Raw genomic sequence first — 23,617 nt, 5'->3', positions numbered from 1 at the left:
GAACAGGCTGACCCGAATGACAATCAGAACCATGTTTAGTGGAAACTGAGTGTACTTTTCAACCCTCCAAAAACAACACATCATTTAGTAATGACATTTTAAAAATATAGATAGATATATGATTAGTGTTATGACTTACTCTTGTGCAGGGTGTCAGTGAATATAGGTACCAGCCCTCTGGCAAGTATTGACAATGAATGTAAAGAGCATTGCTTATCGCTGTAATTCATCAGAATACTTTACTATCAAGAGAAATAACTCATGTTAAACTCATGGATACAAAATAATTTGCTTCCAAATGGATGTAGGCTGATTATAAAATGGTAATGTGAGGATAAGAATTAGCAAAACTGACACAGATTACTGTCAGCAGGTTAATAATGCATTAAACTATTCTTCTCACAGATCTTCCCTATTTTAATTAGATAGATGTTTATTATAAATTTAAAGTTTAACCTCTCGTAWGAGAAACCCCTCGCCAGCAGTTTGTTGCTTTTACTACCACACCAGTAGCGCGTTTTCAGAAATCACTAAAGTCTAAAGTTTAATCATTCTTACTTATTTAAAACACCTCCTTTCTTTATTTTTGCTCGGTTTCAAGGGAAATTATATAAATATGTATGGCAGACTCCAGGAGCTGTGATGAAGGTAAATGCCTTTAATATTGTCTCGTTTTATTCTGCCAGTTTTATTCTGCCCGAGGCGCAGTGCAACAGGAGACTTTCCCGTTCAAATTCTGGTCATATTGGCACAGATGCCCATGATTGTGCAAAATGTCAGATATTTCCTTTTCCACATTCGGTCTCCAGGCTCCAAAAACACAAACGATTGACTTTAATGCTGAGAAGGAAACCCCTCTGGTCCTAATTAAACTGACTCGTGACGTTTCTGTAGAGAATGTGCAGATGTGAAGTTTGACTGGTAATCACTGTGACTTTTCTTTTAACTTTTCCAAACAGATCTCCTTCGTTTTTTATTAAATTGAGCTTTATTTATTTATTTTTTGCAGTCACAATGCCTCTGATGAGACCGTGAAGCAGCCTCAATACGTTGAAGAAACCAGATTAATTAAGAAACCAGAGAGCGGAGTCCTTCCACTGTATTTACAGATACATTTTAAAACTGCACCAAAGTAATCCTTTATTAGTCACACTGCTTTTGCTCTAATCACCCAGATTTATAAACACCGAAACTAAGTAGTGTTTTGCTTTTTCTTTTTAATAAGTGTGCCACTTAATTAAAGCCGCTCATGGATGTCAAGAAGTAACTATATGAATCAGAGGAGACCTTGTAGGACACTTCTAATGTAGAGAAAATCTACATAAACTGTACGTGTTGTGTCTGTAGAAATGTATCGTTTGAATTTTTATACCTGAATGTTGTACTGTACACTTTGTGTCTTTCTGCTTGTTTGTCAGCTGCGTCAAATGTAATTCTAATCACAACTCGTTAATGTGTTGTGTGTGATGTTCATGTAGCTGAAATCTGATTTTTGATTATGCCAATATCTGTACAGATGAGCCTATTTGCATGGCCTTTAAGAGTCTGACTTTATTTGCACTAATTCTGAATACTCAGTGAAACAGTATCTTATTACATCAGCCATGCGGAGCTCATCCCGCTCATCCTGCCTGCTTCGCATTTTGTCTAAAATTAGTGCCACTCTTTGGGTGGTGGATGTTTTTTTTTGTTGTTTTTTTTTAGAAGTTAATACTCTGAAGATGAAACAGCTTTTTTCTCCTTTTTTGTCTACATCAAATAATTCACATCTAGGAATGATATAATGAGAGGAGGAGAAAAGAAATTCACGTGTAAGCCTGGAGCATGGGAAGTATAGAAATGCAGAGTGTGTTAATCGACATGGGAGCTCAAGGGAACCAAAATGTTTAGTCTTTTTTTTATCATCACAGTGCAAAGAAAATGTAAAAGGAGGCTTTCTGTAGCATGTAGGTTGATTTTTGCTATACAAAGATTTAAAATTGTGCACTTTTTTGTGTATTTCATTGTAAGTTTCTAAAATTTAGAACAGACAAACAAGACTCAGATGCACGCATCAAAACACTAATTACACACAATGATAGATATGTAGACAGATAGATCCTTAATATGCAATTAAGTATAAGCTAATACCCATATACTAAGGATATGCTAATATACATATTCTTAATTTATGCCGAACAGTTTTTTCTCCAGTTGCGATAAGCACAAAACTGGTTAAAGGATTTCAAAATGTTCCTTTTTTTTTTTTTGCAGTTTTTACAAAAACTTTGTTTGTACCGTACATATGGTTTGTGAAAAAAATGCCAAAAATAAACTTAAGGTGAAACTGTTTAAAAACTGGATTAGGTAAGCTTGTTTTTGTTCAGTTTAGGAGCTGATAGCCTAGCTTGTTGGCTAACATTAGCATGCTGTACTACAGGCATCACTCTGAGATGAACAAAATGAAGAAAGAGGGGGGCGAAGGAGAGACATTGAGGGGGGGCTAGCGTATGGTTAGAGTGCGGGGGAAGGAGGGGAGTCTGGGGGAGTTAGAAAGGGGGGAGAATTGTTCAAGAACAGCAGCTGATTTAATTTGCGTATACCCTTTCAGCCATTTTTGGTGATTTAGCGGGTGAGGGTTGAGGGGTTAATTAATTACAGGTTCTGTGTTTCAATTATTAATCGAGTCCCACTGCTAATAAAATAAAAAAAATAAAAAGTGCACTTCTTTTTTTTTTGATAAAAATGTTTACGTTTACATAGCATTAATGCAACTATAGTAATCACCACCTTGCATAATTTTACTGTAGCAGCATACGATGAAAAAGCAAGAAGACCCTGTCATTCATTTTTGTTTTTGAATGTAAATACAGTTAAGCCCTCGCCTCTTTCTTAAGATTATTGTGCCATGAGAACTCTCGTTGCCCCAACTAGAATAATACCCATCTTAGCAGAGGTAAATGGAGTCAAACAATTGCGGCCTTCTTATTTTCCCCTCCATCCAGACTGACTCCCGGTGGAAATCTGCACCTGCTCGCTGCACTCAGGTTCAGGTACAGGGCTGTGCTAATGTGCTCCCCTGACATTGAACTCAGTCTCACTTGGGATGAAAATTTGTTGAGGAGCTATGCGGGAAAAAAAAAAAAAAAAAACCTGGGTAAAAGTTTCACATATTTTGTAATCCTCTATGGATGTACAGAAATCTTGTAATTTCCAATAGTTACTGCAGACTTTTGGGGACTCAAACGGTTCTGGCTATGACTGCGGTAGGAGCTGAGAAAAGTTTGTTTACAAGCCGAGCGAGAGGACAGGAAGGAGAAGGTTCCTTTAACATCGTATGTATGTACTTTAACATATTGAAACTTTCCTTTGATTTAAGCTGCATTCAGGCGCATGCTTTTGCACATAAATTTTTATTTTGATTGTAGCATAGTATGTTTGTGAGCAGACTTTCTAACTAATATAGTTAATCTCTGTTGGGTTGACAGGGTTCTGTGCTGTTGCATGTCTTCATATATGCAGTGAAGTTATTCTGTGTCCTAGTTTTCATGTTTCCAGGATAGAATGAGATCTTCATTCATTATTAAACGGATTGCAGTCATTAGCTGCCTTTCCATTGATTGTAAAATTGCTCATATTGGAATTACAGAAATAAATTTGCATAATAGAAATATGCCAATTTTGAAAAAAAACAAAAAAAAAAAAACATGATTTTCGATTACTTGTTTTTGCAGGATGAGGTGTTTTTTGTTTTCCGGCTGATTTGGAAATTAGCTTATTTTGCACAACTACAATGGTTGTTTGTGTGACGAGTCACGTGATCAACAACAGGATGTTGCTGCCTTCGGAAACTAATAGCAACATTTTACAACATTGAAATATGTCAAAAGATGCTAATAAATAATTCAGTTCCTTTTGTAAAATAAGAAAATAAACATGTTATTGCCTAAAACGCAATAACAGAGGATTCCTTTATCGGATTTGAGGTTAACACTACAAAACTGCCAATTGACTCCCCCCCTGCCCCCCCACGAGTCTGTTTACTCTAGTTAACAGTTAATCGGTTGCTAAATTAGTTGACAATGATTTCAATAATCGATTCATCACGATTATTAAGCAAATTAATTGTTTCAGCTTTACATAAAGCAACTTTCTTATGAAAGTTATATTGTTATATCTTTTTCATCCATGTTTTTCATCCATGTTTATCAATAACATTCCATTTTCTTTTTTAAATAATGTACTCGAGGAAATTTTAAGTATTTAATTTGTTACAATTCGTGAAGAACATTCAAATATAGCTGTAAATCATAGAAATGTGTGGATGTGCCGTTTGTTTCATCGTTTAGGGGCTGCAGCTGCAAAAAGCTGCTGTCAAACAGTAAATTAAATGATTTAATGGAGCTTAATAATGCTCAGATGACCTCACTGCTCTAAAATCCGAGACTGTTTAGTTCATCAACTGTGGAAAACTGAGAGTAGCGTATCCTCCGAAATTTTAAAACTGACAAGTTAGTATTCAGAAGGCCAAGATATAAGATTTTGATTTATTTATTTATACTGTATCTTGTTTTAGTTTAAAAGCTCAGCCATGTTTTTTTTTTCTTTTATAATGCCCTGTTCTAATTATTAAAACCATTTTTTAAAAATCTGACTTAAATTTGAGGCTGTCACGTTAAAAATGCATAATTTATTTAAATCTAGCAAGAACTTGCCAAGTTTATCTAGAGTTTGATGTGGCTTCAGTTTCTTTCTCTTTCTCTCTTTTCTTTATTTGCATATTTATTTATTTGACATYGGCTCTGCCTCCCTGCTTGTTGCTTGCGGCTCAGAGTGAACCTGAAAGAACCGTCTTTGTTGCATGAATTTTAATGCCACAAGATAAGTTTTCCTAAATGGTAAACTGAATTTATATTGTGCATTTCTTCTTTTTTTTTACTGATACTACTGACCACTTACAGCGTTTTCACACCAAAACCACATTTTTAAAAATACACAGAAATTCACACGTACAAAGATTGGCAATTCAGGTCTCAGTGTAACTACATTGGCAACTGTCTCTCACTGAGCCACAGTTGTTCAAAGGATGAAAGTCTGTTAGTTTTATTTATCAAGTTAGCAGGTTTCATTTTTATTATCAGGCCAATTTTCCCAGTGTCTATTATTGAGATGTCTGTCTCAGTTCTTTTATGTTGTGGATAAGTCAGAGATGCTCACAAGTCCTTTTCTTCTCACAAGTCAAAGTCTGTAATGACTGAAGGTTTCAAGACCTAAATGACCACATACACCATTAACACTTATCTTTTCAACTTTAATTCACTTCAATGACAATTACTCCTTATTGGAAATATAAGCATTTATGTTCTGAGAAAGATAACGGCAAGAGATTGTGAGTGTGTGTGTGCATGGTTGTTTGTCCTGTGTGTCTCTGTGTTGCCCTGCGACAGACTGGCGACCTGTCCAGGGTGACCCCGCCTCTCGCCCGGAACGTTAGCTGGAGATGGGCACCAGCAACCCTCCTGACCCCACTGAGGGACAAGGGTGTAAGAAAATGGATGGATGGATGAATTAAAACATGGTAATGTTGAAATTCTGAAACAATCAAACAGTCGTCTGTTTAACAATAACGTGTTCATACAGGCTTTACATTGTCTACTCCTTCAGGATAAGTTGCTCTAAATGTGGTTTGGAGGGGTTGTCTCCTCACTCCGAGTTGGAAATTTTTATATATTTTTTTCCCCTAATTTTGGGAAACTATTTTGTATGTCCATGTTTAGGCGGGTGCCTATCTCTAGCAGTCATTGGGCAAGAGAGACACAAAGGACATATAGCCAGGTACCATAAGGTGTCCTTTTATTGATACTTGAATTGATGCATATATAGTCAAATCAATGCTTTATTGCCAATATAAGACATCTGGAATTTTATTTTGGTGTATTGCCTGGCAGTAACCAATATAATACAGATATGTGACACAATATAACAATATAAAAGGTTAAAGGCAAAAACATGCAGAAAGACCTCAGGCTAGGATTTAAACGCAGCAGCAGTGCCACAGCAGCAGCCACGTTTAAAACCTTTTATTCTCAGTATTAAACAGTAAAGATGTCCACATTTAAGGTATAAATGACAACATAGTGAACGAGGAAAAGTGTAACATAATTTGTAGAACTTCTGAATGAACAGAACAGGAAGTTCTTTTATTTTGATATTTTCGGTCGGACGTTTCCTCGTACGCTCACAGCTAGTTTAGCTGCCAGCTAACGTCGGAGGTGAATTGTGTTTATTCAGTTCAGAAATGGGGCTGCACAGTGGTGCAGTTGGTAGAGCTGTTGCCTTGCAGCAAGAAGGCTCTGGGTTCAATTCCCGGCCCCGGTCCCTCTGCATGGAGCTTGCATGTTCTCCCTGTGCATGCGTGGGTTTTCTCTGGGTACTCCGGTTTCCTCCCACAGTCCAAAAMCATGACTGTCAGGTTATTTGGCCTCTCCAAATTGCCCCTAGGTATGAGGGTGTGTGTGCATGGTTGTTTGTYCTGAGTGTCTCTGTGTTGCCCTGCAACAGACTGGCGACCTGTCCAGGATGTACCCCGCCTCTCACCCGGAACGTCAGCTGGAGATGGGCACCAGCACCTCCTGACCCCAYTGAGGGACAAGGGTGTAAGAAAATGGATGGTTGGATAGTTCAGAAATGACCCAAATTMATTTATTGTAGAGTTTAGTTGGATAGACGTTTGTTTGGTCATCAATATGAAGCTAAAGCTAACATGAACGGATTGCTATGTACCAGTAGAAGCCCATAATTGACGAACACGTCTTGCTAGTAACATCCTCTTACTGTAAAACGTGCAGCACCTGCAGTCTGTCGCTCACATGCCAGCTTTGTTTCCACTCTTCATTACGTAAGTTAAAAATTATTACGAAGGGTCAAGTCTCAGACCTGAAGTCAGATTTATTTTTGCAACTGAAGTGTGTCCCGAGTCGCCATTTCTGTGACTCGAGAAATGTCGAATTCAAAAAGACGACACATATGAGGCCACAATACTGCAATATAATTCTAAGGTGTGGCAAATTTAAGGATAAATTTAAACAGAAAACATTATACAAAAAGCTTTTGATGTATAGACTTACAGTCAACATGAATTACTAAACTGTGAAAATAATGGATACCTGAACAGAAAATAGTGGATGTTTGGTTTGAGTGCTTTTCCCTGCTGCCTTTTTTTTTTTTTTTATTCAGCTGGTATAAAAATTCCTTTTTATGTGCTGACTTGAGTGCTTCATTGTGTTTTTTTATTTTTTAATCTCACTGGGTGTTCTACTTAGCTTGCTACACACCGACAAAAGAACATAAAAGCACTTTGTCGCCATCACAATGTCATACATCTGTTTCTTTCTTCCCTTTAAAATAATTTCACTTTTGTCCATTTCTTCTGAACGGCTGACATCGCTCTCAGCATGCGAAGGGGCTTATCTCGACTGAAAGGATTGGTTTTAGTAAACTCTCACCGGCTTTCTTCACTTTTCTCCACACTAAAAATGTGTTTAAAATAAACTAGATCAGGAGTCCACAAACACGGGAGGGTTTTTGACGTGCCCAACTCGTCTGATTCACGTAGCTGAATTACCTGCAAATGTCACCTCTTTGTAATGACAGACGTGTGGCGTTAACATATTTGATCTGTATTTGCTTGATGATTTTGATGATGGCATTTGAAACAGTTTACCTCCTGTTTTATTTTCTGCCACTGATGGGACTGTTACGGAGTGAAGCTTCTTCAAACAAAACGGAGGCTCGTATGTCTTTTACTGAACTTTTCTGTTCAGTTCTTTATTGAAGAGCAAAAACGGCGACAGCTTATAACGGCAACAGCAGTTCGTAACCAAGGCAACCAAAATATCAACAAAGCAAGATAGTGACAAAACAGAACCAGATACTTAAGCATTCTTCAAAATAAAAGACTTCTTCTATTCAAATAAATCATGTCTTGNGCTAGCAAGACACGTTGACTAACTAGGAAGCTAATGAAGTACAGTTCTCTACTGAAAAGATTGAACTTCAAAAGTTGACTCCACACTTAGGTTAATCCAAAAAATATAGCAAGGTCCAACAACGCCAAGAAAAGAGCTAGCTAGCTAGACATGTTGGTTAGCTAGGAAGCTAAGTAATACACTTCAAAAATATCAGTCCAGTTATAATTATGAGGTAGTTATTAAAGTAGTACTGCTAAAAGAACACCATCATGAAGTAAACTCCTGGGAAGAAACTCCTTCATGGGTGACTGCGTAGTAAATGGGAAAGAGACGATGTGGCAGATTTAAACAGAAGAGACAATATTAATGTGATGCTTCTTTCACCCAACAGTAGAACTTTAGAGAAGGTTTATAAATCACAGTGGGTTGAGTTCAGCTGCACCCGCCCACTTTGTGATAGGGATAAAGAACAGTAAAGCACATAGCAAGGCAACCAAACAGATGCACACACTTAAAAGCTTCTTTTCTGCCGTATCATGAAATACAGGACACTAACCTAAAAGCAAAACTGTCACAACAAACAGACCTAACGACCTAAAGACTAACTAAGCTGAGTAAGAAGTTGCCCTATAGTTTAAACATAGGTATTGGTATATTGTTTTCAATCAGGCAACCACTTTCCTGGTGTAAAATAGAAAGTTCAAATTATTAGTTATCAAAAGGAGTTTGATACGCCCCCAAGGCAGATTGAAGTTGGCATATGGCTGTATAATAGGCTCTTTTCATACATGAAAAGTAAGAAAAAAATAAACAATAATACAAAAGAACAAAACATTCAATGACACTATGACATTTGGCTGCAGCTCTCAAACAGTAGGTTTCTACAATTTGTTTTTGTTACTGTCCTTACTATCCAGCTCTATTGAGATAAAACCAGTCATTTAATAAATTTTACATATTGCATTAACTATAAATAGTGCTTCTGAATCCGGTGGTTTGGTCCACACCAGATTCACGCCTGTACAAAACGTGTGAACCAACGGGGGAAACGTATGTTTAACCGTACTCATTTTGTTTCAATTTCTTTTTTCAAAAGTGATTCAGCACAAATTATTTGGCACAATAAATTTGATCTTTCAAATTTTTCACAAGAAAACTGCCACACTTTTAAGTTTTGAGTGCCCAGTGTTTTTGAGATACTGGTGACAGCTTTACTTTATAACTGGCTGTCATAAACAAACGGCATGCATCCACATCAAATTGGATATCACACCGAGAACTAATTTCTTCCTCCTTGCGTATCCCCAGTCTGTATTGAGTATGTCTCAAACACTGATTCATCTCCATTGCCATTATTTCCACTCCCGTGCATCTCTCTCAGACCTCTGCAATCACTCTCCATCTTTCTCTCCTGCTCATGTTTAATAAGTCCACCAAGAGCCGGTCTCTGCAGGGGACTGTAAATTATTGATGCTAGGCCCATAAAGAAATGGGAGAGAAACAGCAGGAAGGATAATGGTAACACTGGGAGAAAGGGAAGAGAACATTTCTCTAAACTGGGTAATGATAATTAACATATTATGGGATGAGAAAAGAAAATGAAAGAGAGGAGGAAAAATGACTAGAGATGGGAAAATAAATTCAACATATGGTATAAAAGATGGACAAGGAAGGTCAACTTGTATTAAACTAATGTCCAGACTGGAGGAGGAGAGCAGTTAGTGAAACTACCTGTATCACACAACCTTATGATTTTCAGATATGCTTACTTTTTTTTTTTAGCTATTGAAAGCTCATGGCTTATTTAACAGGAGAAAGAAAATTATAAAGAATAACAAATTGTAGCACATTTTTTAAAATAAAATGTCCCAATAGAGCTATTATTGTGAAGACCAAGATCAGTGTGTAACCCTGAAGATGTCACATTGTCATGAAATTGTATTTTGAAAGAAATACACACAATGGCACATCATTCATCCTGACTCTGACAACAATTTCTCAGATTTGTTTTTTGAGTGTGTTATTTGACAGAATAGTTTACTATGGATTCACCAGTCCATGTGTAAATCCCTAGGTTTATTACTTGTTAACATCAACCTGTCACAACTTAATGTATTTAGAGTGATCTAGCCCCTCCCCTCATGCGGTAGCACATCTTTGTGCAGCTTGCTTCAAAGATGAAGTTGATTTGGTGATTTTACGTATTAAAAACAGTATAAAACGTGTTCCCTATACAATTTGAAAGTGTCTTCAAGCAAGATAACGTCAAAGTGACAGTAAAACTATCATGAGAATGTCGGCAATTAACAGCTATAATCCATAAATGTTAATTGCTAAATGTAAACATAGCACCACAATGGGTACTTTTCATCTGGAAATGACATCATTATAAGAGTGATAACCAAAGGCAACGAGGAAAAAATCGCTTATTTGCCCTCAACTCGTACTGTGCTGATTTACGGAACAAATCTTCAACTAATTAAAAATCAAAATAGTATTATGTGTACATAATAGAAAAACAGCCCTCATATGTGTCAATGTGAGTCAGCAGTGGGAGCAAACAGAATCAATAGCCAAAGGCGAATAACTGATCGAAGCACCAGGCAGGGACAGAATGAGGTGTTAGGGCAGCTACTGAGCTGGAAACCAACTCGGTGCGTGGGAAGAAATGTCTGACATCAGGTTTTTGTCTGGAGGCCACTGAAAAACTAAAGTTACAGCAGGTGCTGCCACTTTACCTAATCAGGCTGCTTATTGTACGTGAGGTTTTCAACAGCAGCTGTCATGCTTAGGAGAAAAACGCCTGTAAGATGGTCCATTTTTGTGGTCAACAAAATGGAAAGCAATAGCTCATAGACAGCTGGATATATTCTACATTATATCCAGTTAACAAAAGTGCAGTTATAGAATTTTTTTATCATATTTAATATACAGTTTATCCATGTTAGAAAACTGCTTTTGCTTCTATATCAGCACACAGTCAAAAATAAAAAAAACTTTAAGTGGTTCACAGTACTATCAGTAACGCCTGCACCCAAGACCTCAGGAATCTGCTGGACACAAACGTTCTCTAATGTAACTTATTGCCTTTTAAAGTCTTTAAAGTTGACAAAGAGGGAGCAAATATGACGAAAGCAGAAGGGGCTCAGAACAGAACCTAGGGGGACACCAAATGGCTATGTACTTTTAAGCAGCCATACGTAATTATCGATCAAGAGAAGTATGAATATAACCTCTTCAAATAATCTGCTTATAATCCACTGTTAGTAGGAAATGTTTTTCTTTTGATTCCACTAAATATCTACCAACAAGCTGAAGATCAGATGCCATATTCTCACTTTTATAAGAACAGGCTGACCCGAATGACAATCAGAACCATGTTTAGTGGAAACTGAGTGTACTTTTCAACCCTCCAAAAACAACACATCATTTAGTAATGACATTTTAAAAATATAGATAGATATATGATTAGTGTTATGACTTACTCTTGTGCAGGGTGTCAGTGAATATAGGTACCAGCCCTCTGGCAAGTATTGACAATGAATGTAAAGAGCATTGCTTATCGCTGTAATTCATCAGAATACTTTACTATCAAGAGAAATAACTCATGTTAAACTCATGGATACAAAATAATTTGCTTCCAAATGGATGTAGGCTGATTATAAAATGGTAATGTGAGGATAAGAATTAGCAAAACTGACACAGATTACTGTCAGCAGGTTAATAATGCATTAAACTATTCTTCTCACAGATCTTCCCTATTTTAATTAGATAGATGTTTATTATAAATTTAAAGTTTAACCTCTCGTAWGAGAAACCCCTCGCCAGCAGTTTGTTGCTTTTACTACCACACCAGTAGCGCGTTTTCAGAAATCACTAAAGTCTAAAGTTTAATCATTCTTACTTATTTAAAACACCTCCTTTCTTTATTTTTGCTCGGTTTCAAGGGAAATTATATAAATATGTATGGCAGACTCCAGGAGCTGTGATGAAGGTAAATGCCTTTAATATTGTCTCGTTTTATTCTGCCAGTTTTATTCTGCCCGAGGCGCAGTGCAACAGGAGACTTTCCCGTTCAAATTCTGGTCATATTGGCACAGATGCCCATGATTGTGCAAAATGTCAGATATTTCCTTTTCCACATTCGGTCTCCAGGCTCCAAAAACACAAACGATTGACTTTAATGCTGAGAAGGAAACCCCTCTGGTCCTAATTAAACTGACTCGTGACGTTTCTGTAGAGAATGTGCAGATGTGAAGTTTGACTGGTAATCACTGTGACTTTTCTTTTAACTTTTCCAAACAGATCTCCTTCGTTTTTTATTAAATTGAGCTTTATTTATTTATTTTTTGCAGTCACAATGCCTCTGATGAGACCGTGAAGCAGCCTCAATACGTTGAAGAAACCAGATTAATTAAGAAACCAGAGAGCGGAGTCCTTCCACTGTATTTACAGATACATTTTAAAACTGCACCAAAGTAATCCTTTATTAGTCACACTGCTTTTGCTCTAATCACCCAGATTTATAAACACCGAAACTAAGTAGTGTTTTGCTTTTTCTTTTTAATAAGTGTGCCACTTAATTAAAGCCGCTCATGGATGTCAAGAAGTAACTATATGAATCAGAGGAGACCTTGTAGGACACTTCTAATGTAGAGAAAATCTACATAAACTGTACGTGTTGTGTCTGTAGAAATGTATCGTTTGAATTTTTATACCTGAATGTTGTACTGTACACTTTGTGTCTTTCTGCTTGTTTGTCAGCTGCGTCAAATGTAATTCTAATCACAACTCGTTAATGTGTTGTGTGTGATGTTCATGTAGCTGAAATCTGATTTTTGATTATGCCAATATCTGTACAGATGAGCCTATTTGCATGGCCTTTAAGAGTCTGACTTTATTTGCACTAATTCTGAATACTCAGTGAAACAGTATCTTATTACATCAGCCATGCGGAGCTCATCCCGCTCATCCTGCCTGCTTCGCATTTTGTCTAAAATTAGTGCCACTCTTTGGGTGGTGGATGTTTTTTTTTGTTGTTTTTTTTTAGAAGTTAATACTCTGAAGATGAAACAGCTTTTTTCTCCTTTTTTGTCTACATCAAATAATTCACATCTAGGAATGATATAATGAGAGGAGGAGAAAAGAAATTCACGTGTAAGCCTGGAGCATGGGAAGTATAGAAATGCAGAGTGTGTTAATCGACATGGGAGCTCAAGGGAACCAAAATGTTTAGTCTTTTTTTTATCATCACAGTGCAAAGAAAATGTAAAAGGAGGCTTTCTGTAGCATGTAGGTTGATTTTTGCTATACAAAGATTTAAAATTGTGCACTTTTTTGTGTATTTCATTGTAAGTTTCTAAAATTTAGAACAGACAAACAAGACTCAGATGCACGCATCAAAACACTAATTACACACAATGATAGATATGTAGACAGATAGATCCTTAATATGCAATTAAGTATAAGCTAATACCCATATACTAAGGATATGCTAATATACATATTCTTAATTTATGCCGAACAGTTTTTTCTCCAGTTGCGATAAGCACAAAACTGGTTAAAGGATTTCAAAATGTTCCTTTTTTTTTTTTTGCAGTTTTTACAAAAACTTTGTTTGTACCGTACATATGGTTTGTGAAAAAAATGCCAAAAATAAACTTAAGGTGAAACTGTTTAAAAACTGGATTAGGTAAGCTTGTTTTTGTTCAGTTTAGGAGCTGATAGCCTAGCTTGTTGGCTAACATTAGCATGCTGTACTACAGGCATCACTCTGAGATGAACAAAATGAAGAAAGAGGGGGGCGAAGGAGAGACATTGAGGGGGGGCTAGCGTATGGTTAGAGTGCGGGGGAAGGAGGGGAGTCTGGGGGAGTTAGAAAGGGGGGAGAATTGTTCAAGAACAGCAGCTGATTTAATTTGCGTATACCCTTTCAGCCATTTTTGGTGATTTAGCGGGTGAGGGTTGAGGGGTTAATTAATTACAGGTTCTGTGTTTCAATTATTAATCGAGTCCCACTGCTAATAAAATAAAAAAAATAAAAAGTGCACTTCTTTTTTTTTTGATAAAAATGTTTACGTTTACATAGCATTAATGCAACTATAGTAATCACCACCTTGCATAATTTTACTGTAGCAGCATACGATGAAAAAGCAAGAAGACCCTGTCATTCATTTTTGTTTTTGAATGTAAATACAGTTAAGCCCTCGCCTCTTTCTTAAGATTATTGTGCCATGAGAACTCTCGTTGCCCCAACTAGAATAATACCCATCTTAGCAGAGGTAAATGGAGTCAAACAATTGCGGCCTTCTTATTTTCCCCTCCATCCAGACTGACTCCCGGTGGAAATCTGCACCTGCTCGCTGCACTCAGGTTCAGGTACAGGGCTGTGCTAATGTGCTCCCCTGACATTGAACTCAGTCTCACTTGGGATGAAAATTTGTTGAGGAGCTATGCGGGAAAAAAAAAAAAAAAAAACCTGGGTAAAAGTTTCACATATTTTGTAATCCTCTATGGATGTACAGAAATCTTGTAATTTCCAATAGTTACTGCAGACTTTTGGGGACTCAAACGGTTCTGGCTATGACTGCGGTAGGAGCTGAGAAAAGTTTGTTTACAAGCCGAGCGAGAGGACAGGAAGGAGAAGGTTCCTTTAACATCGTATGTATGTACTTTAACATATTGAAACTTTCCTTTGATTTAAGCTGCATTCAGGCGCATGCTTTTGCACATAAATTTTTATTTTGATTGTAGCATAGTATGTTTGTGAGCAGACTTTCTAACTAATATAGTTAATCTCTGTTGGGTTGACAGGGTTCTGTGCTGTTGCATGTCTTCATATATGCAGTGAAGTTATTCTGTGTCCTAGTTTTCATGTTTCCAGGATAGAATGAGATCTTCATTCATTATTAAACGGATTGCAGTCATTAGCTGCCTTTCCATTGATTGTAAAATTGCTCATATTGGAATTACAGAAATAAATTTGCATAATAGAAATATGCCAATTTTGAAAAAAAACAAAAAAAAAAAAACATGATTTTCGATTACTTGTTTTTGCAGGATGAGGTGTTTTTTGTTTTCCGGCTGATTTGGAAATTAGCTTATTTTGCACAACTACAATGGTTGTTTGTGTGACGAGTCACGTGATCAACAACAGGATGTTGCTGCCTTCGGAAACTAATAGCAACATTTTACAACATTGAAATATGTCAAAAGATGCTAATAAATAATTCAGTTCCTTTTGTAAAATAAGAAAATAAACATGTTATTGCCTAAAACGCAATAACAGAGGATTCCTTTATCGGATTTGAGGTTAACACTACAAAACTGCCAATTGACTCCCCCCCTGCCCCCCCACGAGTCTGTTTACTCTAGTTAACAGTTAATCGGTTGCTAAATTAGTTGACAATGATTTCAATAATCGATTCATCACGATTATTAAGCAAATTAATTGTTTCAGCTTTACATAAAGCAACTTTCTTATGAAAGTTATATTGTTATATCTTTTTCATCCATGTTTTTCATCCATGTTTATCAATAACATTCCATTTTCTTTTTTAAATAATGTACTCGAGGAAATTTTAAGTATTTAATTTGTTACAATTCGTGAAGAACATTCAAATATAGCTGTAAATCATAGAAATGTGTGGATGTGCCGTTTGTTTCATCGTTTAGGGGCTGCAGCTGCAAAAAGCTGCTGTCAAACAGTAAATTAAATGATTTAATGGAGCTTAATAATGCTCAGATGACCTCACTGCTCTAAAATCCGAGACTGTTTAGTTCATCAACTGTGGAAAACTGAGAGTAGCGTATCCTCCGAAATTTTAAAACTGACAAGTTAGTATTCAGAAGGCCAAGATATAAGATTTTGATTTATTTATTTATACTGTATCTTGTTTTAGTTTAAAAGCTCAGCCATGTTTTTTTTTTCTTTTATAATGCCCTGTTCTAATTATTAAAACCATTTTTTAAAAATCTGACTTAAATTTGAGGCTGTCACGTTAAAAATGCATAATTTATTTAAATCTAGCAAGAACTTGCCAAGTTTATCTAGAGTTTGATGTGGCTTCAGTTTCTTTCTCTTTCTCTCTTTTCTTTATTTGCATATTTATTTATTTGACATYGGCTCTGCCTCCCTGCTTGTTGCTTGCGGCTCAGAGTGAACCTGAAAGAACCGTCTTTGTTGCATGAATTTTAATGCCACAAGATAAGTTTTCCTAAATGGTAAACTGAATTTATATTGTGCATTTCTTCTTTTTTTTTACTGATACTACTGACCACTTACAGCGTTTTCACACCAAAACCACATTTTTAAAAATACACAGAAATTCACACGTACAAAGATTGGCAATTCAGGTCTCAGTGTAACTACATTGGCAACTGTCTCTCACTGAGCCACAGTTGTTCAAAGGATGAAAGTCTGTTAGTTTTATTTATCAAGTTAGCAGGTTTCATTTTTATTATCAGGCCAATTTTCCCAGTGTCTATTATTGAGATGTCTGTCTCAGTTCTTTTATGTTGTGGATAAGTCAGAGATGCTCACAAGTCCTTTTCTTCTCACAAGTCAAAGTCTGTAATGACTGAAGGTTTCAAGACCTAAATGACCACATACACCATTAACACTTATCTTTTCAACTTTAATTCACTTCAATGACAATTACTCCTTATTGGAAATATAAGCATTTATGTTCTGAGAAAGATAACGGCAAGAGATTGTGAGTGTGTGTGTGCATGGTTGTTTGTCCTGTGTGTCTCTGTGTTGCCCTGCGACAGACTGGCGACCTGTCCAGGGTGACCCCGCCTCTCGCCCGGAACGTTAGCTGGAGATGGGCACCAGCAACCCTCCTGACCCCACTGAGGGACAAGGGTGTAAGAAAATGGATGGATGGATGAATTAAAACATGGTAATGTTGAAATTCTGAAACAATCAAACAGTCGTCTGTTTAACAATAACGTGTTCATACAGGCTTTACATTGTCTACTCCTTCAGGATAAGTTGCTCTAAATGTGGTTTGGAGGGGTTGTCTCCTCACTCCGAGTTGGAAATTTTTATATATTTTTTTCCCCTAATTTTGGGAAACTATTTTGTATGTCCATGTTTAGGCGGGTGCCTATCTCTAGCAGTCATTGGGCAAGAGAGACACAAAGGACATATAGCCAGGTACCATAAGGTGTCCTTTTATTGATACTTGAATTGATGCATATATAGTCAAATCAATGCTTTATTGCCAATATAAGACATCTGGAATTTTATTTTGGTGTATTGCCTGGCAGTAACCAATATAATACAGATATGTGACACAATATAACAATATAAAAGGTTAAAGGCAAAAACATGCAGAAAGACCTCAGGCTAGGATTTAAACGCAGCAGCAGTGCCACAGCAGCAGCCACGTTTAAAACCTTTTATTCTCAGTATTAAACAGTAAAGATGTCCACATTTAAGGTATAAATGACAACATAGTGAACGAGGAAAAGTGTAACATAATTTGTAGAACTTCTGAATGAACAGAACAGGAAGTTCTTTTATTTTGATATTTTCGGTCGGACGTTTCCTCGTACGCTCACAGCTAGTTTAGCTGCCAGCTAACGTCGGAGGTGAATTGTGTTTATTCAGTTCAGAAATGGGGCTGCACAGTGGTGCAGTTGGTAGAGCTGTTGCCTTGCAGCAAGAAGGCTCTGGGTTCAATTCCCGGCCCCGGTCCCTCTGCATGGAGCTTGCATGTTCTCCCTGTGCATGCGTGGGTTTTCTCTGGGTACTCCGGTTTCCTCCCACAGTCCAAAAMCATGACTGTCAGGTTATTTGGCCTCTCCAAATTGCCCCTAGGTATGAGGGTGTGTGTGCATGGTTGTTTGTYCTGAGTGTCTCTGTGTTGCCCTGCAACAGACTGGCGACCTGTCCAGGATGTACCCCGCCTCTCACCCGGAACGTCAGCTGGAGATGGGCACCAGCACCTCCTGACCCCAYTGAGGGACAAGGGTGTAAGAAAATGGATGGTTGGATAGTTCAGAAATGACCCAAATTMATTTATTGTAGAGTTTAGTTGGATAGACGTTTGTTTGGTCATCAATATGAAGCTAAAGCTAACATGAACGGATTGCTATGTACCAGTAGAAGCCCATAATTGACGAACACGTCTTGCTAGTAACATCCTCTTACTGTAAAACGTGCAGCACCTGCAGTCTGTCGCTCACATGCCAGCTTTGTTTCCACTCTTCATTACGTAAGTTAAAAATTATTACGAAGGGTCAAGTCTCAGACCTGAAGTCAGATTTATTTTTGCAACTGAAGTGTGTCCCGAGTCGCCATTTCTGTGACTCGAGAAATGTCGAATTCAAAAAGACGACACATATGAGGCCACAATACTGCAATATAATTCTAAGGTGTGGCAAATTTAAGGATAAATTTAAACAGAAAACATTATACAAAAAGCTTTTGATGTATAGACTTACAGTCAACATGAATTACTAAACTGTGAAAATAATGGATACCTGAACAGAAAATAGTGGATGTTTGGTTTGAGTGCTTTTCCCTGCTGCCTTTTTTTTTTTTTTTATTCAGCTGGTATAAAAATTCCTTTTTATGTGCTGACTTGAGTGCTTCATTGTGTTTTTTTATTTTTTAATCTCACTGGGTGTTCTACTTAGCTTGCTACACACCGACAAAAGAACATAAAAGCACTTTGTCGCCATCACAATGTCATACATCTGTTTCTTTCTTCCCTTTAAAATAATTTCACTTTTGTCCATTTCTTCTGAACGGCTGACATCGCTCTCAGCATGCGAAGGGGCTTATCTCGACTGAAAGGATTGGTTTTAGTAAACTCTCACCGGCTTTCTTCACTTTTCTCCACACTAAAAATGTGTTTAAAATAAACTAGATCAGGAGTCCACAAACACGGGAGGGTTTTTGACGTGCCCAACTCGTCTGATTCACGTAGCTGAATTACCTGCAAATGTCACCTCTTTGTAATGACAGACGTGTGGCGTTAACATATTTGATCTGTATTTGCTTGATGATTTTGATGATGGCATTTGAAACAGTTTACCTCCTGTTTTATTTTCTGCCACTGATGGGACTGTTACGGAGTGAAGCTTCTTCAAACAAAACGGAGGCTCGTATGTCTTTTACTGAACTTTTCTGTTCAGTTCTTTATTGAAGAGCAAAAACGGCGACAGCTTATAACGGCAACAGCAGTTCGTAACCAAGGCAACCAAAATATCAACAAAGCAAGATAGTGACAAAACAGAACCAGATACTTAAGCATTCTTCAAAATAAAAGACTTCTTCTATTCAAATAAATCATGTCTTGMACTTAAATATATTTCACTTCATCCTTGTAATTATATACAATCATGTTCAATTCAATTAATAATAATCATGTAATYTATGCTTAACATATAATTGTAAATCAGTCACTTATCATACTRAACAACATATAAGTGTAAAAAAGTCACAACAGGGACTATTATGTTTTCATAATATAACTGGTCCTACGAAGATGATTTTATTGAGTATAGCTAAGGGTGCTAGCCTCCCATAAACATATTTATTCCTTAGTGGCTTTCAGTTATTTGTGTTATCAATACAACTTGAATTGACATATCTCAAATCAATGTTTTATTGCAAATATATGACTTCTAGAATTTTATTTTTGCGTATCCCCTGACAATAACCAATATAATATAGATATGTGACACAATATAACAATATAAAAGGTTAAAGGCAAAAACAAATCATTTATAATGTATTAGATCGGTGGTTAAAAAAGACTATTTTAAATAAATAGAAGAATGTAAATGAAACTAGGACACATGCAAGGGAGACCTTGAGCTAGGCGAAACTTTGTGAGCAGAATATTAATTAGTAATAAAAAATTAAAGGTTACAAAAAAAAAAAACCCTAAATGTCAACCACTCAATCTCTTCCTAAAGAGAAAATAACATAATTGATATTATTCACCCATAAGGGGAAAAAAAATATCAGTGTTATTTATAATAAGCTGGCAAGATCAGGCGTTGAAAAATCCTGTTCAGTTTTTCACTCCAAAAATCCGATTAGTTGACACCTTCCCTTAAAAGTAAGCTTGCTTGTGTGAAATCTCAGCATATCATCAGAAACTTGTCAATCAGTTTGTGTGATTCCAAGTATATCCGTCGACGTGTTTTTATCAAGGTCTTAGTCTTTTGTGTGATTTAAAGAAAAAACTTATAAAAGTGATACTGGAAATACAAAAAAAAAAAATTATGCAAATTTGAACAAACTGTCATTTGTTCAAAACTTAATGTTGTTTGTTGAATGCCTCCAGTGTTTATTTTTTCAGGCTCTGAGAACTTTTCAATATTGTAGTTTAAACAATGTGACTCTGGCTCTTAAAAAAAACTAGTGTTGTTAAATCTGCAGGATTATCAAGGTTTGCAATTCCTCTCCGTTTCTGTAACGTTAAAGCGACTCAATAGTTGGATGAAGAGATGACTAAGATTTTTTGACCAGAAAATCCATCCTGTAAAGTCACACATTACATGTGAACAAATTTCCATCTTCGATTTTACATATTGAAAATTAGAAAAAAGGATAAAAATCTTCAAATTACATCATATATTTTCTATATGTACATAGGCAGTTGCACATTTATTCACATTCTTTTCAGTTTTGACTTCATCTATTTTCTGAATAGCATGGTTAAAATCAATGATTTGAGGATCTTTGCAATGAAAAGCAGAAAGCTTAAAACTTGAAGATGTTAAAGCGTTAAGGTGTTTGGATCCATTACCTTGAGCTCAAGTTGAGCTTGTTGTCCTTGCAGCTTTCACTACTCTTCATATTACAAAAGCATATATTGATTTTTGTTATTTTGAAGAAAAGTACTTAATTTTAAATGGCGAAAACTTCCCTAAAGCCCTGGCATATTATTGCACATTTTCTTAGCTTATATGGCATAAGAGGACATGCCGTTTAAGTCAATAATGTCACTGGACTGCCAACATCCGACTGCATGAGTGTCATCATTTAAAAACGTTAACCGCACCCCTCATCGGTCCAATAAAATGTATGCTAAAGCTGCACAGATGTGGTTGCAATGACCTGATTATGCCATTCTACTCACAAGCAGTTTGTAGTTTATAGATATTATTAAATGTAAAATTACTGTTTTCACATTTACAGGCTTCTACATTCTTCCATTAAGTAGTCAATTAACCTTTAAAAACTGGTAGGGAGCAGAGATCCACTTTTTCCATTTCTGATACTGATACAAATATCGGAAGTTTAGCATTGGCTGATACCAGTCCGATACAGAAAAAATGGACTAAAATGAATTGACTAAAATGTTTATTTTTTTTAATAAACCCAGAGATAAATGTACTGAATACCAAGTTTATGCGGCACCAGTACAGCACACTTACAAACAGCAATAGCTTCACAAGCTGGCTTAAACATGTAAAAACAACACAACTTCAAATTGTTCAGTCGGTATAACGTAAAAAAAATAAAAATACAGAAAACTGATTCTGATATAAACAATAGGTTGATTAACTTGGTCAAACATGTAAAAAATAAACTTTAGCAAACCTTTTGTCAAATGGAAATCTAAATATGATGTGAAATACATAAATCATGAATTGCTCAGAGCACAACGCATAGAACTAGACTGAATAGATCTGCCCTTATGGATTGGATTCCTTGTCACCGATGCATGACCTAAAAACTTTTTCAATATCAGGACTGATACAGATATTAACATCAGATCTGTCCATCTCTGCAAATTAGTTTCGTTAGGAATACCGTACTAAGCTTTGTATTTAAGTGTGTAGTCATGATGGTTTCATTATGTGTAGATTCACACAGACTTTAAAGCTTAAACAGCAGGGAAGCATTTGTGTCATACAGCAAACCTAATGTCCTGCAGGCTAAGAGAAGGAGCTCCTGTTTGTGCTCATGAATAATCTGCTTAGTGTTTGTAACTTTGTTCCCTCAGGCAAGCAAACCTAGATAGATTTCTCTCTTCTTTTTTTTTTTTAAGAGTAAAACTTCTCTTGTCTCGTCACTTTTTCAGCAATTCTCACTTTCTTTTTGTGTAATCATAGAGGCATGTTGTACCTCTCTGTCACTGTTTTTCCCTTTTATTTTAAATTGGTGTGCAATATCTACCCACCAGCTGTCAAGAGACCGCTCAGAGACAACCAATTACTGTCGAGGCAGTCTTACACAAAGACTACCCTGCAAGACGCCCAAAACCTCCCAGAGGCCTAGTCCAAGACCCTGTTGTAATGAGGTGGGGTGGGGGGTTGAAGCAAGTCAACACTGGGTTGGTCCCCCCCCCCCCACATCCACATCTTGTTTTCTGCTACAACTTCCTCTAAAACCGATCTGACAAACAGGAACAGCTTATGACAACAAGGTGGTGAACAGGGGAGGAGTGAAGGAGAAGGAAGCCTGAATATGGAACCGCTACGGGGAAGCAGAGCATCAGAGCGCCAAAATAAAACAAGAACAACATTGGAGAAAGTGTGAAGAGTGTGATGAAGTCGTAATGAAGGAGATTAAACATCAAACATGTCCTTGCAGTGAATCTGAGGAATGTAATGGTTTAAACGAAGGGGACCAGTAGGCGATCGATGATGGAGACATGTCAAATGAGCGAGGGTTTACAGGTGRAAGGCTGGTGGAGATTGATGGAGTCGTTACCGCAGTAACAGGATGTGCACACTCGTTTCCCTCAGTACTTCTGGTTCTGTTATTGCTAAGTAGCTGTCAGCCGTGGGGAGATAGATGCTTCACCCCTCAGGCGTTATTTAAAAGCGTTAGTGGTTAAATGTACACACGTTTCGAGGGGAAAAGCATTTAAATAGTTCATCCCATCCTGCAGTACATTTTTTGCTCATTTTTTAGACCCAAAGTTCAAAATGTATCTTCCTTCCTTTCTCCAACATGTTTCTTTTATTGGCAGAAGGTTCTCTTCACTTGAACTTGCACTAAAGTTGACCATGATTTGTGGTGTACACATGAATTTGAATTTGAAACACAAATCAAAGCTGGTCTAATTAGATCACTGTGACATTTATATATGTTTTAAAAATTCTGTAGTTTCAGCAATTTTCACAGATTCAACTGCCGTAAGCTTAATTTTATTTTCCTACGAATATCTGGGGCAAAGCTAAGAAAACATGCAAATTTTGAGAATACAGCCATATTACGAAAATAGTTGAATGAGAAAGTCAAAATAATATGAGATTAAAGCTGTAGTTATAGAGAATAGTCATATTATTAACAGAAGACATAATGACATGAGAATGTTGAAATATTACAAAAGTAAAGCCATAGAATTACTAGAATAAAGTCATGATAAAAGAACAAAGTAATAATAATGGATGGATACAGTCATATAATCATATCTGGTCTAGATTATTATCCAAGCTTTGCTCTCTGGATCACGACTTTTTCTCGTATTTTTATGACTCTCTTCTGGTAATATTGTCTTTATTCTGCTAATTTTCATATATACTGACATTATTGTTCCACTGTCTGACCAGATGGGAACTTTTTTGGAAATGTTCAAGAGGAACGGTCTGGACAAAAGACACTGAGTTTGAAAAACAAGTTCAAGCTATGGACTCCAGACTCCATTTCCAAATAATGGATCTGGAGTCTGGAGTCCATAGTTTGAACT

This window comes from Poecilia reticulata, linkage group LG1 (genome assembly GCF_000633615.1).
Source record: "Poecilia reticulata strain Guanapo linkage group LG1, Guppy_female_1.0+MT, whole genome shotgun sequence".
NCBI classification, from domain to species: Eukaryota; Metazoa; Chordata; class Actinopteri; order Cyprinodontiformes; family Poeciliidae; genus Poecilia; species Poecilia reticulata.
This window is presented reverse-complemented; position numbering follows the sequence as displayed.